A 15,915-nucleotide genomic window follows, 5' to 3' on the forward strand; every position below is an offset into this window, starting at 1 on the left:
TTTAGATAAATTGGGGAGTTGGGCCAAAAAATGGCAAATGGGGTTCAATGCCGATAAATGTAAGGTCATGCACATGGGAAAGAAAAACAACAGTCACCCATACTTATTAAATGGGAAACCGTTGGGGAAATCTGACATGGAGAAGGACCTGGGCGTCTTGGTTAACAGCAAATTAAATTGGAGTGCCCAGTGTCAGGCAGCAGCTGCGAAGGCAAATAGAGTCATGGCATGCATCAGAAGAGGAATAGGGGCATATGATGAGAACATTGTTCTTCCTCTGTATAAAGCGCTGGTGAGGCCGCACTTAGAATATTGTGCACAGTTCTGGGCTTCCGGTGCTCAGGAAAGACATATTGGAGCTAGAGAGGGTACAAAGGAGGGCCACTAAGGTAATAAAGGGAATGGAGGGACTAGAATACCCAGAGAGGTTGTCAAAATTAGGCCTATTTACGTTGGAAAAGAGAAGGCTTAGGGGAGACCTCATAGACATGTATAAATACATCAGGGGGCAGTACAGAGATCTCTCCCATGACCTGTTTATACCAAGAATGGTGACAAAGACGAGGGGGCACACTATGCATCTGGAGGAAAGGAGGTTCCTGCACCAGCATAGAAGGGGATTCTTTACGGTCAGAGTCGTGAGACTCTGGAACTCTCTGGGAGAGGAAGTGGTGATGTCCAACTCACTTAATGAGTTCAAGAGAGGCCTGGACGCCTTTCTTGAGAACAATAAAATTACATCTTATGCTTAGTGATAGTTAATTAATCCAGGGATTTAATCTGACTGCCAGATTGGAGTCGGGAAGTGAATTTTTCCTCAATGATGTAAATTGGTCTATACCGCATGTTTTTTTTTTGCTTTCCCCTGGATCAACGCTGCAGAATAGCTGCAGTGCACAAGAAATAGGCTGAACTGGATGGACGCTTGTCTTTTTTCGGCCTTATAAACTATATAACTATGTAACTATGTAATTACTTGTAAACTGGTATGCATGAGACACAAATTTGCCAGTTTGCCACTATAAACAGGAATATATTATCACACAAAAATTTCAAGGAAAAAAGCCCACAAAAAATAGGATATGGGTGGCAATAGCCAACCATATCAAAAAAGAGGACCATAAGTCTATATTTTTTTATCTCCTTTAGAAGACACCAGCCATAGCATCTCAAAATCTCCCGAAAAAAACGCTTCCACTCAAATGACGAAGGCCTTCAATTACCATTCCTTATTAAAGTTTAGGATCCTGATATTATCAATTGCAAGCATGCTTCTCCCATCAAAATTCCAGGATAGAAGGTAAGTAAGGAGCCGCCAGGTTGAATGCTCCTTTGAATCAAGTAGTTACTGTCCGTGAGTGTTTTCCCATCTGGACACCTGGATGGGATCACATTCTTGCTGTCCATACAATGTTCATCCATCAAGGTACCAGGATACAAATGGATGAAGAACCACCCAATAAAGATGCTCCATTATTCAGCTCTGGTTGTCGTTTATTTCAGTGCATAATTCTTTCAAAGAGATGTCAGGGTACAAACAGATGATAACATATTGTAAAGAATACTCCATTCTAAAATCAAACAAGGAGAATATATCAATATTAGTAAGCATGTCAATATCAGGATCAGGAATGACTAATATAAGGAATACATAATTCAGGAACACTGGGATGTGCTAAAGTTAGGAATATCTAGTTCTATGGATATCAGAGAAGTAAAACCGTCAAAAATTAACGTTAAAGGTTAAGATTAAAAATAAAGGTTCTCAAAAGACCTTACGGATTAAAATCAATTAAAAACAGCCATCAAAGACAACATGAAACCTAATTAAGTGAAATGTGTTATTGTATTTTGCTTTATTATAAGAATGATCCATAGCAAACAGTATAACAGAGAGTAGACCCCTCGCGTATCGACACAAATGTGTCTTCTTCAGGGGTAAAGTCCCTGAAGAACACACATTTGTGTCGATACGCGAGGGGTCTAGCTCCCTATACCTATTGACCTTTATGCATGCAATGGTTCTTGATTCCCTCTGGAGCTGCTAAGCATTACCTTTTACTTGCTAGGTTTTGGTTTGTTATTATGTGGACACTTTATATGGTGATTTAATATTTAACCGAGAAATGATGCATTATTTTACAAGTATTTATTATATATTGTAGCTTACACTATTTTACTGGCAGCATATTATATTATGTATATTGTCCATGGTTAATATATTATCTATATATAAAATAAGCTGCTGGGTTGTGCACGCGTCTTCTTGTGCAAAGTGGCTTCGGAGATAAGTGGCAGTTATTTCAGAGGCCATGGACTAACATCTTTCTTCTTCTTCTCTTTTCACACAGGTACATGCTCTTCTGCCTAATTCCTCTGCTTGCTGTATATGCTGCCATCTAATGCTCTGCTCTCCTGATTCAACTCACTGGTACATGCTCTTCTCCTGCACCATTCCTCTGCTTACTGTATATGCCGCCATCTAATGCTCTGCTCTCCTGATTCAACTCACTGGTAGAATTCTCTGCTTGATATTTCTGCTCTATCTGTCCCTTTCCACTCAATACTCACATATGTCTGTCCTTTCCTCACTGTAGACTTTATCTGATGTTTAGAGGTGCTAAACTGCAGAGCCTGCAGAGTCCTAGCCCTGTCTTTGATCACCCAGCCATCTCCTGGTGAGATGACCAGCTGTTAATTTAGCCACAAGCCGCTCCCACAAAGCCCCTCACCTGATGGTTTAGTGTTCCCTATACAGTACAGACCAAAAGTTTGGACACACCTTCTCATTTAAAGATTTTTCTGTATTTTCATGACTATGAAAATTGTACATTCACACTGAAGGCATCAAAACTATGAATTAACATATGTGGAATTATATACTTAACAAAAAAGTGTGAAATAACTGAAAATATGTCTTATATTCTAGGTTCTTCAAAGTGGCCACCTTTTGCTTTGATGACTGCTTTGCACACTCTTGGCATTCTCTTGATGAGCTTCAAGAGGTAGTCACCGGAAATGGTCTTCCAACAATCTTGAAGGAGTTCCCAGAGATGCTTAGCACTTGTTGGCCCTTTTGCCACTCTGCGGTCTAGCTCACCCCAAACCATCTCAATTGGGTTCAGGTCTGGTGACTGTGCAGGCCAGGTCATCTGGCGTAGCACCCCATCACTCTCCATCAGACACCATCAGACAAAGCTTTTGCCTAAAGCCCGCACAACCCCTCCTCATATCTACTCAACCTTCCTCCTCCAAACCCCACTTCTCCTCCATTACAGAAGGTCAAGTCTCCTCTTTACTCTCCAAATCACACCTCACCACCTGCGAACTTGACCCAATCCCATCCCACCTCATCTCTAACTTTACCACAGTCCTCATCCCAACCCTAACCCACCTCTTCAACCTGTCACTAACAACCGGTGTCTTCCCCTCATGATTCAAACATGCCGCAATCACACCCATCCTCAAAAAGCCCTCCCTTGACCCATCCTCTCTGACTAGCTACCACCCCATATCACTTCTCCCCTTTGCCTCAAAACTACTAGAACAACATGTCCACCTTGAACTGTCCTCTCACCTCTCCTCCTGTTCCCTCTTCGACTGCCTGCAATCTGGCTTCCGACCGCATCACTCGACTGAAACTGCCCTGACCAAAGTCACCAACGACCTACTAACTGCCAAATCCAAGCAACACTACTCCATCCTTCTCCTTCTGGACCTGTCATCTGCCTTCGACACAGTGGACCATTCCCTCTTACTACAGATTCTCTCATCTCTTGGCATCACGACTTGGCCCTATCTTGGATCTCATCATACTTAACAGACAGGACATTCAGCGTCTGCCACTCACGCACCACCTCCTCATCTCGCCCCCTATCTGTCGGTGTCCCCCAAGGTTCAGTTCTAGGACCTCTGCTCTTCTCCATCTACACCTTTGGCCTGGGACAGCTCATAGAGTCTCACGGCTTTCAGTATCACCTCTATGCTGATGACACACAGATCTACCTCTCTGGACCCGATATCTCCTCCCTACTAACCAAAATCCCACAATGTCTGTCCGCCATCTCATCCTTCTTCCCTGCCAGATTTCTAAAACTCAACATGGATAAAACAGAGTTCATCATCTTTCTACCCTCTCATTCATATCCCCTCTGACCTATCCATCAACATCAATGGCTGTTCACTCTTCCCAGTCCCACAATCTCGCTGCCTTGGGGTAACCCTGGACTCTGATAATAATATAATAATAATAATAGTTTATTTTTATAGCGCCAACATATTCCGCAGCACTTTACAAATTTTAGGGGGGACTTATACAGACAATACAGAATAAGCATATCTCATATCGAACGGAGTGAGGGCCCTGCTCGCAAGCTTACAGTCTATGAGGAAGTGGGGGAGACACAAAAGGTAAAAAGTACATATATTGTATAATGCAGCCTTGATATACTGAATAGGATAAATAATAATACATGGACTGGTCGCCAGCCAGTATGTGTGCAGTCCTGACAGAGGCTTTTATGTGCATGGTTGGTTTGAACCCGAAGTTGAAGAAGATTTTAATATGGGGGAAAGCTGGGATGGACAGAGTGTGTTTAGGTGATACGCCAGTCTAAAGAAATGTGTTTTTAGGGTTCGCTTGAAACTGTGGGTATTGGGAATTAATCGAACTGTCCTGGGTAGTGCATTCCAGAGAATTGGCGCAGCACGCGAGAAATCTTGGAGACGGGAGTGGGAAGTTCGGATTATGGAGGATTTTAGTTTCAAGTCATTTGCAGAACGGAGCGCACGTGTAGGGTGGTAGACTGAGACAAGGGAGGAGATGTAGGGGGGTACTGAAGCATGGAGCGCTTTGTGGGTAAGCGTGATAAGTTTAAAACGAACTCTATATTGGATGGGCAACCAATGCAATGACTGGCACAGGGAAGAGGCATCTGAGTAGCGGTTGGCGAGGAATATGATCCTGGCTGCTGCGTTCAGGACGGATTGGAGAGGGGAGAGTTTAGTAAGAGGGAGACCGATTAGTAGAGCGTTGCAATAGTCAAGACGAGAATGAATAAGAGCGACAGTAAGAGTTTTTGCCGAGTCAAAGGTGAGAAAAGTCCTGATTCTTGAGATGTTTTTGAGGTGTAGATGACATGAACGAGCGAGTGATTTGATGTGAGGAGTGAAAGAAAGATCTGAATCAAAAATGACCCCAAGACAGCAGGCTTGTAGCTGGGGAGTAATGGTTGAGCCACAAACGGAGATGGCAATATCGGGCACAGGTAGATTAATGGAGGGAGGAAAGACGAGTAGTTCAGTTTTTGACAGATTCAGTTTTAGGTAGAGGGAGGACATAATGTTAGACACAGCAGAAAGACAATCACTGGTCTTTTGTAGTAATGCAGGGGTGATGTCCGGAGCAGAGGTGTATAATTGGGTGTCATCAGCATAGAGATGGTACTGAAAACCGAATCTACTGATTGTTTGTCCAATAGGAGCGGTGTATAAGGAGAAAAGAAGGGGGCCTAGGACTGATCCTTGAGGAACCCCGACAGTAAGAGGAAGTAGGGAGGAGGAGGAGCCTGCAAAAGACACAGAGAAGGAGCGGTCAGAGAGATAAGAGGAGAACCAGGAGAGAACCGTGTCCTTGAGGCCAATAGTGCGGAGCATAGTGAGGAGGAGCTGGTGATCCACAGTGTCAAATGCTGCAGAGAGATCCAGGAGAATCAGCAGGGAGTAGTGACCATTAGATTTAGCTGTTAGTAGATCATTAGAGACTTTAGTGAGGGCAGTTTCAGTAGAATGTAAAGAGCGGAAACCAGATTGTAAAGGGTCAAGAAGAGAGTTGTCTGAGAGATAGCGGATTAGACGGGAGTGGACCAGGCGTTCCAGGAGTTTAGAGATAAAGGGAAGATTGGAAACAGGTCTGTAGTTGGCCGTGCAGTTCTGGTCGAGGGATGGTTTTTTAAGTAATGGTTGTATGCTGGCGTGTTTAAAAGAAGAGGGAAAGATACCAGATGAGAGGGAAAGGTTGAAAATTTTAGTTAGGTGAGAGGTGACAGCTGGAGCAAGGGACTGAAGGAGATGTGAGGGAATAGGGTCGCTGGTGCAGGTGGTAGGGCGAGAAGATGCAAGGAGCCTGATCACTTCATCTTCCGTGACTGGTTCGAAGTCAGAAAATGAGCAAGATACAATGTGGCAGGGGGGAGCATGCATAACATTTGGTGATTGGGAGAAAATTTCCTGTCGGATATGGTCAATTTTTTCTTTGAAATAGTTAGCCAGATCGTCAGCGCTGAGGTCGGTGGTCGGGGCCTGTGCTGTTTGATTGAGGAGAGAATGAAACGTGTCAAAGAGTCGTTTAGGAGTATTGGAAAGTGAGATGATGAGGTTGTTAAAGTAGGTTTGTTTGGAGAGGTGAAGGGCAGAGTTATATGTTTTCAGCATAAATTTATAGTGGAGGAAATCTTCGGGCAGATTTGATTTTCTCCACAGTCGTTCAGCGCACCTGGAGTACCTCTGGAGAAGACGTGTTTGAGGCGTGTGCCAGGGTTGTCGCCGTCTATGCCGAATTGTTCTTTGTGTAGGAGGTGCGGCTTCATCCAGGGCGCATAGCATTATTTTGTTATAATGATTCAATGCAGATTCGGGACATGAGAGGGAGGAGATTGGGGCCAATGATGATTGTAACCTTTTTATAAATTTCTGGGTGTTAATGGCGCGTAAATTTCTATAAGTGTGGACGGTGGGAGTGTCTTGAGTAGAGTCACAGTTCTTGACAGAGAATGAAAGAAGATTATGGTCAGAGAGTGGAAGGGGAGAGTTAGTAAAGTCATGTACTGAGCAAAGCCGGGAGAAGATCAGGTCCAATGTGTTCCCGTCCTCATGTGTAGGAGAATTAGCAAGCTGTGAAAGGCCGAAGGAGGAGGTTAATGATAAAAGATGCGTGGCAGATGGGGAAAGAGGATCGCCAATTGGGATGTTAAAGTCTCCCATGATTATCGTGGGGATGTCGCAGGATAGAAAATTTGTAAGCCAGGCAGCAAAGTGATCCAGGAATTGACGGAGGGGACCTGGGGGGCGATAGACAACCGCCACTCGCAGGGAGAAGGGCCGGTAGAGTCTGACTGTGTGGGCCTCAAAGGACGGGAAGATAAGGGAGGGTACAGGGGGGATAACCTGAAAAGTACATTTTGTTGAAAGAAGCAGACCAACACCTCCACCTGATCTGTTGTCAGGTCGCGGGGTATGAGAGAAATGTAGGCCACCATAGGAGAGAGCTGCAGCGGCAGTGGTGTCCGACTGCTGGATCCAGGTTTCAGTGAGAGCCAGAAGGTTGAGGGAATTAGAGAGGAAAAAGTCATGGATGTAAGAGAGTTTATTACAAGCTGAGCGTGCATTCCAAAGGGCACAGTTGAATGAGACAGAAGATATGCAGGGAATATTAATGAGATTAGCAGGGTTTCTGAATGTAACAGGGAAAGAGTTAGTGTTATTATTACTGGAGGGTCCTGGGTTGGGAGAAATATCACCTGCGACTAATAGAAGGAAGATACAGAGAGTGAGCAGATGATTGAGTGATTTGTGAGAGCGTTTCCTGCGTTGTATGGTGGGAATGAATGGATCTGCGTGGTATAACATTGTGAAGAGAGCATGACAACTGTACATAGGAGAAGAGAGGAGTGAGGGATTAATATGGATGAAGTGTGCCGCATTTGTGGGAGAACGGTGAATGTGGATGATTGTAGCAACCAGAGTATAAATGGCACAGATACAAATGGTGAATACTGTTTGCCAAAAAGATGACCTGGAAGCAAGTTTGTTTAATTGTCTTACCTGTCTCCTGCCCTGTCCAACTGCCATTTTCTAACTGCCAGGGCACTTTGCTAAATTATGGCACTTCGATAAAGTATGCATAAATGCTATATGCATAAATGCCCCCGCATAAATGCCTCCCCTTAACTAAGTCTCAATATATAGGGACGTATCTGCTTAGATCTGCACAGATTTAACTCATTAACAATCAATCACTAGCTTAAAAGACAACAGGAGACCATAAAGTGCAGGGAAAAAAAAAAAAAACAGACTAGTAAACTCGGCATGGATCATAAACTCTTAAAGTAAGTGTGATGACCTTTAAGTATCATGGAATAAAAAAGCTAGAGGAGTGAAAAAATATATACCAGAAATTGATAGGCTGCAGAGCATTGCATGGAGATATAATGCAGTTTTCAGGACAGATCACACAAGCAGTGAAAAATATATACCAGAAATTGATAGGCTGCAGAGCATTGCATGGAGATATAATGCAGTTTTCAGGACAGATCACACAAGCAGTGAAAAATATATACCAGAAATTGATAGGCTGCAGAGCATTGCATGGAGATATAATGCAGTTTTCAGGACAGATCACACAAGCAGTGAAAAATATATACCAGAAATTGATAGGCTGCAGAGCATTGCATGGAGATATAATGCAGTTTTCAGGACAGATCACACAAGCAGTGAAAAATATATACCTGTAAGAAGAGAAGAAAGATGAATATTAGCAATGCCATTTCAAACCACATATCCAAGCCCTTTCCACTTCCTGCCGACTCCAACTCAAAAATATCTCCCAGATCTGTGCATTTCTCAGCAAAGACTCTGCAAAAACACTAGTGCATGCCTTCATCATCTCCCGCCTCGACTACTGCAACCTCCTGCTCTGTGGCCTCCCTTCCAACACTCTTGCGCCCCTCCAATCTATCCTAAACTCTGCTGCTTGACTAATCCACCTGTCCCCCCGCTATTCCCCAGCCTCCCCACTCTGTCAATCCCTTCACTGGCTCCCCATTGCCCAGAGAATCCAGTTCAAAACCCTAACCACGGCATACAAAGTCATCCACAACCTGTCTCCCCCATACATCTGTGATCTAGTCTCCCGGTACTTACCTGCACGCAACCTCCGATCCTCACAAGATCTCCTTCTCTACTCCCCTCTTATCTCCTCTTCCCACAATCGCATACAAGATTTCTCCCGTGCATCGCCCCTACTCTGGAACTCTGTACCCCAACACATCAGACTCTCGCCTACCATGGAAGCCTTCAAAAGAAACATGAATACCTACCTCTTCCGACAAGCCTACAACCTGCAGTGACCACCGCTCCACCACATTACTGCATGACCTCCTCTACCCTCACCTACTGTATCCTCACCCATCCCTTGTAGACTGTGAGCCCTCGCGGGCAGGGTCCTTGCTCCTCCTGTACCAGTCGCTGACTTGTTTTGTTAACATTATGTAAATGTTTTTGCTATGTATATCCCTATCACATGTAAAGCGCCATGGAATAAATGGCGCTATAATAATAAATAATAATAATAATAACCTGCATGCTCCATATTTGATGCATCATATTGATTGAATAGGGGAGGACCATAGTCCTATTTTGGATCATATGTATGGAGTCCACAAACTATTCTAGGAAACCCTGGGCTCCAAAAGGTATTAGCGTTCCGTCCCTCCCGAGTCTCACCGTATTGCTAAATAGTACTGTACAGCCACATTTGGGGTATTTGTCCATTCAGCAGAAATTGTGGGACACATTTTGGTGCCATTTTTACACATTTCTCTGTGTGAAAATGTAAAATCTGGTGCTAAAACAAAATTTTGGTGGAAAAAATGTAATTATTTTTTTCTTCACTAACCAATGGTTTAAAATTCTGTGACACACCTGTGGTGTCAATATGATCACTACACCCCTAGATGAATTCATTGAGAGATGTAGCTTGTAAAATTGGGTCACTTATGGGGGGTACTGCTGTTCTGGCACCTCAGGGGCTCTGCCAATGTGACATGGCACCCTCAAACCAGTCCAGCATAATCCGAACTCCAATATGGCGTTACTTCCCTTCTAAGCTTTGCACTGTGCCTCAAAAGGAGTTTTCACATGAGATAATGGTGTACTTTGCACAAAAAATTTTGAGGTCCATTTTGTCCTGCTATCCTTATGAAAATTAAAAAATTTGGGACTAAAACATTTTTGTGGTAAAAATATATATTTTTTCATTTCAACAGATCAACGTTGTAAAATTGTGTGAAGCACCTGTGGGTTTGAGGTGCTCACCACACATCTAGATAAATTCCTTGAGGAGTCTAGTTTCTAAAATGGGGTCACTTGTGAAGGGTTCCATTGTTTAGGCACATCAGGAGCTCACCAAATGTGACATGACACCCGCAGACCATTCAATCAAAGTCTGAGTTCCAAAACGTCACTCCTTCCTTTCTGAGCCCTGCGATGCACCCAAACAGTAGTTTTCCCCCACATATGGGGTATCTGTGTACTCAGGAGAAACTCCACAACAGATTTTGGGGTCCATTTTCTCCTGTTACCCTTGTGAAAATAAATGGGGACCAAAAGAACATTTTTGTGGGAAAAATTAGATTTTTTTATTTTCACGGCTCAGCATAATAACCTTCTGTGAAGCAAGTGGGATTTCAAGGTGCTCACCGTGCATCAAGATAAGTTTCTTAAGGGGTCTATTTTCCAAAATGGAGTCACTTGTGGGGGGTCTCCACTGTTTAGGCACATCAAGGGCTCTCCAATCACGACATGGCAGCTGCTAATGATTTCAGCAAATTTTGCAGTCAAAAAGTCAAATGGCACTCCACTTCCAAGCCCTGCTGTGCACGCAAACAGTAGTTTTCCTCCACATATGGGGTATCGGCGTACTCAGGAGAAATTGTACAACAAATTGTATGGTGCAGTTTCTCCTGTTACCCTCGTGAAAATGCAAAATTTGGGGCTAAAAGAACATTTTTGTGGGAAAAATGTGATTTTTTATTTTCATGCCTCTACGCTATAAACTTCTGCAAAGCACCTGGGGGTTTAAGGTGCTCACGACACATTTAGATAAGTTCCTTGAGGGGTCTACTTTCCAAAATGGGGTCACTTGTGGGGGTTTTTCACTGTTTAGGCACATCAGGGGCTCTCAAAACGCAACATGGTGTCCGATAATGATAGCAGCAAATTTTGCATTCAAAAAGTCAAATGACGCACCTTCCCTTTGGAGGGCCAAACAGTAGTTTTCCCCCACATATGGGGTATCGGCGTGCTCATGAGAAATTGCTCAACACATTATGGGGTCCATTTTCTCCTATTACCCTTGCAAAAATAAAAAAAAAATTGAGTCAAAAGTAAAATTTTTGTGAAAAAAAGTTAAATGTTCATTTTTTCTTTCCACTTCCCAATAATTCCTGTGAAGCACCTGAAGGGTTAATAAACTTCTTGAATGAGGTTTTGAGCACCTTAAGAGGTGCAGTTTTTAGAATGGTGTAACTTTTGGGTATTTCCTGTCATATAAGCCCTTCAAAGTCACTGAAAATATGATGTGGTCCCTAAAAAAATGGTTTTGTATATTTTGTTGTAAAAATGAGAAATCGCTGGTCAAATTTTAACCATTATAACTTCCTAACAAAAAAAATTACGTTTCAAAAATTGTGCTGATGTAAAGTAGACATGTGGAAAATGTTATTTATTAAATACTTTGTGTGACATAACTCTGACTTAAGGGCATAAAAATTAAAAGTTTGAAAATTGCTAAATTTTCAAAATTGTTGTCAAATTACTAATTTTTCACAAATAAACGCAACTCATATTGAAGAAATGTTACCACTACCATGAAGTACAATGTGTCACGAAAAAATAGAATCAGTGGGATCCTTGGAAGCGTTCCAGAGTTATTACCACATAAAGTGACAGTGGTCAGAATTGTACAATTTGGCCTGGTCATGAAGGTGAAAACAGGCTCGGGGGTAATATTGCAATTTGACATTGTTCCCCAAGCTTGTGTTGTTGCAGTGTGATGATGTGCTGTTGTCTTATAACCATAAACCATTATAACCATAAAAGGCTTTTTGCAGCATTTCTAAAACGCATGTAATATTTATTGCCCCCACAGCAATCAAACATTTATGATGAGTGCTATGATTCAGTCAGAAATACAGATCATATATTAATAACCCCTTCAATGAATTATAGAGCAAACCAGGGTAAAATACAATAACATATTATATAGTACTGCATAAATATTCGAGAGAGAAGTGAAAACTGCTGTGCACTCACTTCACTATTTTTGTACGAAGAAATCTGCACTTTCATTCTTGGTAAAGTAGAGGACAGATTACAAATTAGATTTAAAAAAAAATAAGGTTCCCTTTACTTAAATGTGTTGTCCCGTCTCCTTTCTTTAGGTGCACACAGTTACCCAGCTGCCAGACTTCTAGACTGCTTGGGGGGGCGGCGCACCTGCTATTCACAGTTCAGACCAGCAGCATTATTGCGCTGCTGGTCCAAAATGTGTGCCCCCAATGATGCTGTATGAGGCAGCTTGCAGAGCATCAGAGAAGTAGGGGGAACTGAAGCAGTCCCTGATCAGAAGTTAACAAAGCATTGTGATCCCTGAACACTTCAGTGCAGTATTTACAACCTCACATATATTCGTGTTTGCAGCATGTGTAGCATCCAATTTTTTCACAGATGCTACACGTACACATTATAATAATAATAATCTTTTTATTTATATAGCACCAACATATTCCACAGACATTATGGGCACTGTCCCAATTGGGGCTCACAATCTAGATTCCCTATCAGTATGTCTTTGAAGCATGGGAGAAAACTGGAGAGCCTGGAGGAAACCCACGCAAACACGGGAAGAACATACAAACTCCTTGCAGATGTTGTTGTTGGTGAGATTTGAACCCAGGGCCCCAGCACTGCAAGGCTGCTGTGCTAAACACTGAGCCACCATGCTGCCCATATAACCTATAGCGCTCTGCATATGTCAGGCAGCACAGATGGCAAGGGCCAATACAAGACTATGGGTCCATGAAAAATACGTACAGCACATGGATGACACCTGTGTGCCACGAAGAAAAGCACTTCTGGATGCACAAGGTGCACAAGATCCCAATCCGTTAATAAATATGCAAAAGATACTTGCCACTTATTAAATGTGTTCAGCAGAATAATTTTATTACATGTGGAACATTCAGAAAAGGATGAGATGTTTCGGTCAATACAAGAACTTCATCAGTCTATCCAAAAAAAAAAACAAGTGTACAACAAATTGAAAACGTAATTGAAAATTATATAGACAAAAATCATACAGTGAAATTTACATAAGAGGATAAATATGTAACTACACAAAACAGACCATGGTTAGGCTCAGCCTTTCAGATAATGGATGAACAAAGAGCAAAAAAACTACTAAAAGGAAGGGGAAAAAAGGAAAAGGAAAAAAGAAGAGAAGAAAAAGAAAAAAGGGAAAAAAAGAATAAAAAAGGGGAAAGAAAAAGAAAAGAAAACAAGGGAAAAGAAGAAAGAAAAAAAAGAAAAATGAAAAAATGAAGAAAAGAAAAAAAAGAAAGAAAAGAAAAGGAAATAAAGAAGAGAAGAAAAAGAGGAAAGAAAAAGAAACAAAACAAGGGAAATGAAGAAAGAAAAAAAGAAAAGAAGAAAAAAAAAGAAAGAAAGAAAAGAAAAAAAGGGAAACAAGGAGAAAAAAGAAAAAGAAAAGAAGAAAAAAAGAAATAAAGAAAAAAACTGAAAAAACAGAAGAATTATATTGTATTGACCGAAACATCTCATTCTCTTCTGGATGTTCCACATGTAATAAAATTCTTCTGTTGAACACATTCAATGAGTGCCAAGTATCTTTGCCATCTGTGTGTTGTCCGTGTTTAACATTGCAAAGTATAGGAGAAGTCTTGTAATTTATTTCCTACTTTATCAATACCAGAAAAACACAGATGACACACTGGTGGTAACAACGGACACACTGATGGTAAAAACGGACACACGGATGACACTGATGGTAACAACGGACACACTGATGGTAAAAACAGACACACGGATGACACTGATGGTAACAACGGACACACTGATGGTAAAAACAGACACACGGATGACACACTGACTGACGACACACTGATCCTAAACACTGATCACACAGGTATCGTTTTTTCATGTACAGTACAGACCAAAAGTTTGGATACACCTTCTCATTTAAAGATTTTTCTGTATTTTCATGACTTTGAAAATTGTACATTCACACTGAAGGCATCAAAACTATGAATTAACACATGTGGAATTATATACTTAACAAAAAAGTGTGAAACAACTGAAAATATGTCTTATATTCTAGGTTCTTCAAAGTAGCCAACTTTTGCTTTGATGACTGCTTTGCACACTCTTGGCATTCTCTTGATGAGCTTCAAAAGGTAGTCAGCGGAAATGGTTTTCACTTCACAGGTGTGCCCTGTCAGGTTTAATAAGTGGGATTTCTTGCCTTATAAATGGGGTTGGGACCATCAGTTGTGTTGTGCAGAATTCTGGTGGATACACAGCTGATAGTCCTACTGAATAGACTGTTAGAATTTGTATTATGACAAGAAAAAAGCAGCTAAGTGAAGAAAAATGAGTGGCCATCATTACTTTAAGAAATTAAGGTCAGTCAGTCGCTGACGTCGGCGGTCGCGTGACCTGTCACATGACTAAATTACGTCATGGAAGGTCCTTTTACACCACAGTGAGCAGTACGAAAGACCGGACGCAGCGAAGAAGGAGACCGGGGGCCATCAGAAGGTGAGTATAATGTATATTTTTTATTTTTTACCATTTTTATTCTTTTTTTTAACTATTACTTGGTCACACTATATAATCCAGTTGCATGGATTTATATAATGTGACCAAGTTGTCAAGCACTTTTCCAAGTTATGTTAAAATTGCTTGGAAAAGCGCTTGATAACTTGCATGCAGAAATGCATGTGAAGAACGCTTGACAAACGCTTCTACCTGGCAGGAAAAAAGCATGTAAAATTCGCATTGCGTTTTTCCTGCCAGGGAGATGCAGAAAAAATATGCTGCATTTTTGCATCGTGGGCACATAGCCTTAGCCTCAGTCCTTTAAATGTCTGGGCAGTCTGCAAATGGCTGCAGAAGTGGGCAATGGCTGTCAGAGACACCAGGCTCCCCATAGAAGGAGCAGAGACTGTTAATTGCAGCTGTATAGGCACCGCTGAATGATGAATGAGTTGTATATACTGGGCAGGAGTTTCCTGATCGTGCTCCAGCAATCACTGATCTGTGTAAATGAGCTGCAGGGTATTAGCAGCACAGACTCTGCAGTGTATGTCAGCAGGCGGTATTTCTCCTGTAACTGGAACTAATATGTCAGCCCCAGTTATACTGGAAATCAGCATAAAAAATAAAAATGCTAAATAATTTAGACCGCCCCAATGATAGTACATCATGTCCTGGGTGTAGGGCTGCTGGAAATGCTCTCAGCTCATCTTCAGCACTCCCATAGCCATGAATGAACGGCAGGGCACAAATGGCCATGTCTCCATTTACACAGAATTGGTGGGGGCCCCAGCAGTCAGGCCTCCAGAGATTGGGATGTCATTCCCATCCTACAAATAGGGGATAACATCCAAACTAGATAACACCCCTTTAAGTCCCTTTACGGCTAAGGATACAAGTTGTAATGGAGCCAGGGACTGGACCCCAAATTGTCAGCTCTGCGATATATTGGATCAGGAGAAATTAGATCAGGATAAGAAATGATAAACTAAGAGCAGGTGCAGACGACCGTATTATCGGTCCGAGTAAGAGCTGACAAAACATCGGATCGCACCCCATCCAATGTTATGCTACGGGGCAATACACATGTCTGATTTTCTTCCTCAGACCGAGCCGGCCAGAAGAAAACAATCGCTGCACGCCTAAGTGTGATCCGCTATTCGTATCGCATTCGGCCATGCAATTCAATAAGTGCTTGGGAAACAGTGGACCGCACTCAGATGACATTTGAGTGCAGTCCGATTTCCGGGGACTGACACAATGGAGAAGATGGAGACATTTTTTTTCTCCATCTTCTCCTCATCC

The sequence above is a fragment of the Phyllobates terribilis genome, unplaced genomic scaffold (genome assembly GCF_046119375.1).
Source record: "Phyllobates terribilis strain yellow unplaced genomic scaffold, ASM4611937v1 Scaffold_2__4_contigs__length_985480577, whole genome shotgun sequence".
Taxonomy (NCBI): Eukaryota; Metazoa; Chordata; class Amphibia; order Anura; family Dendrobatidae; genus Phyllobates; species Phyllobates terribilis.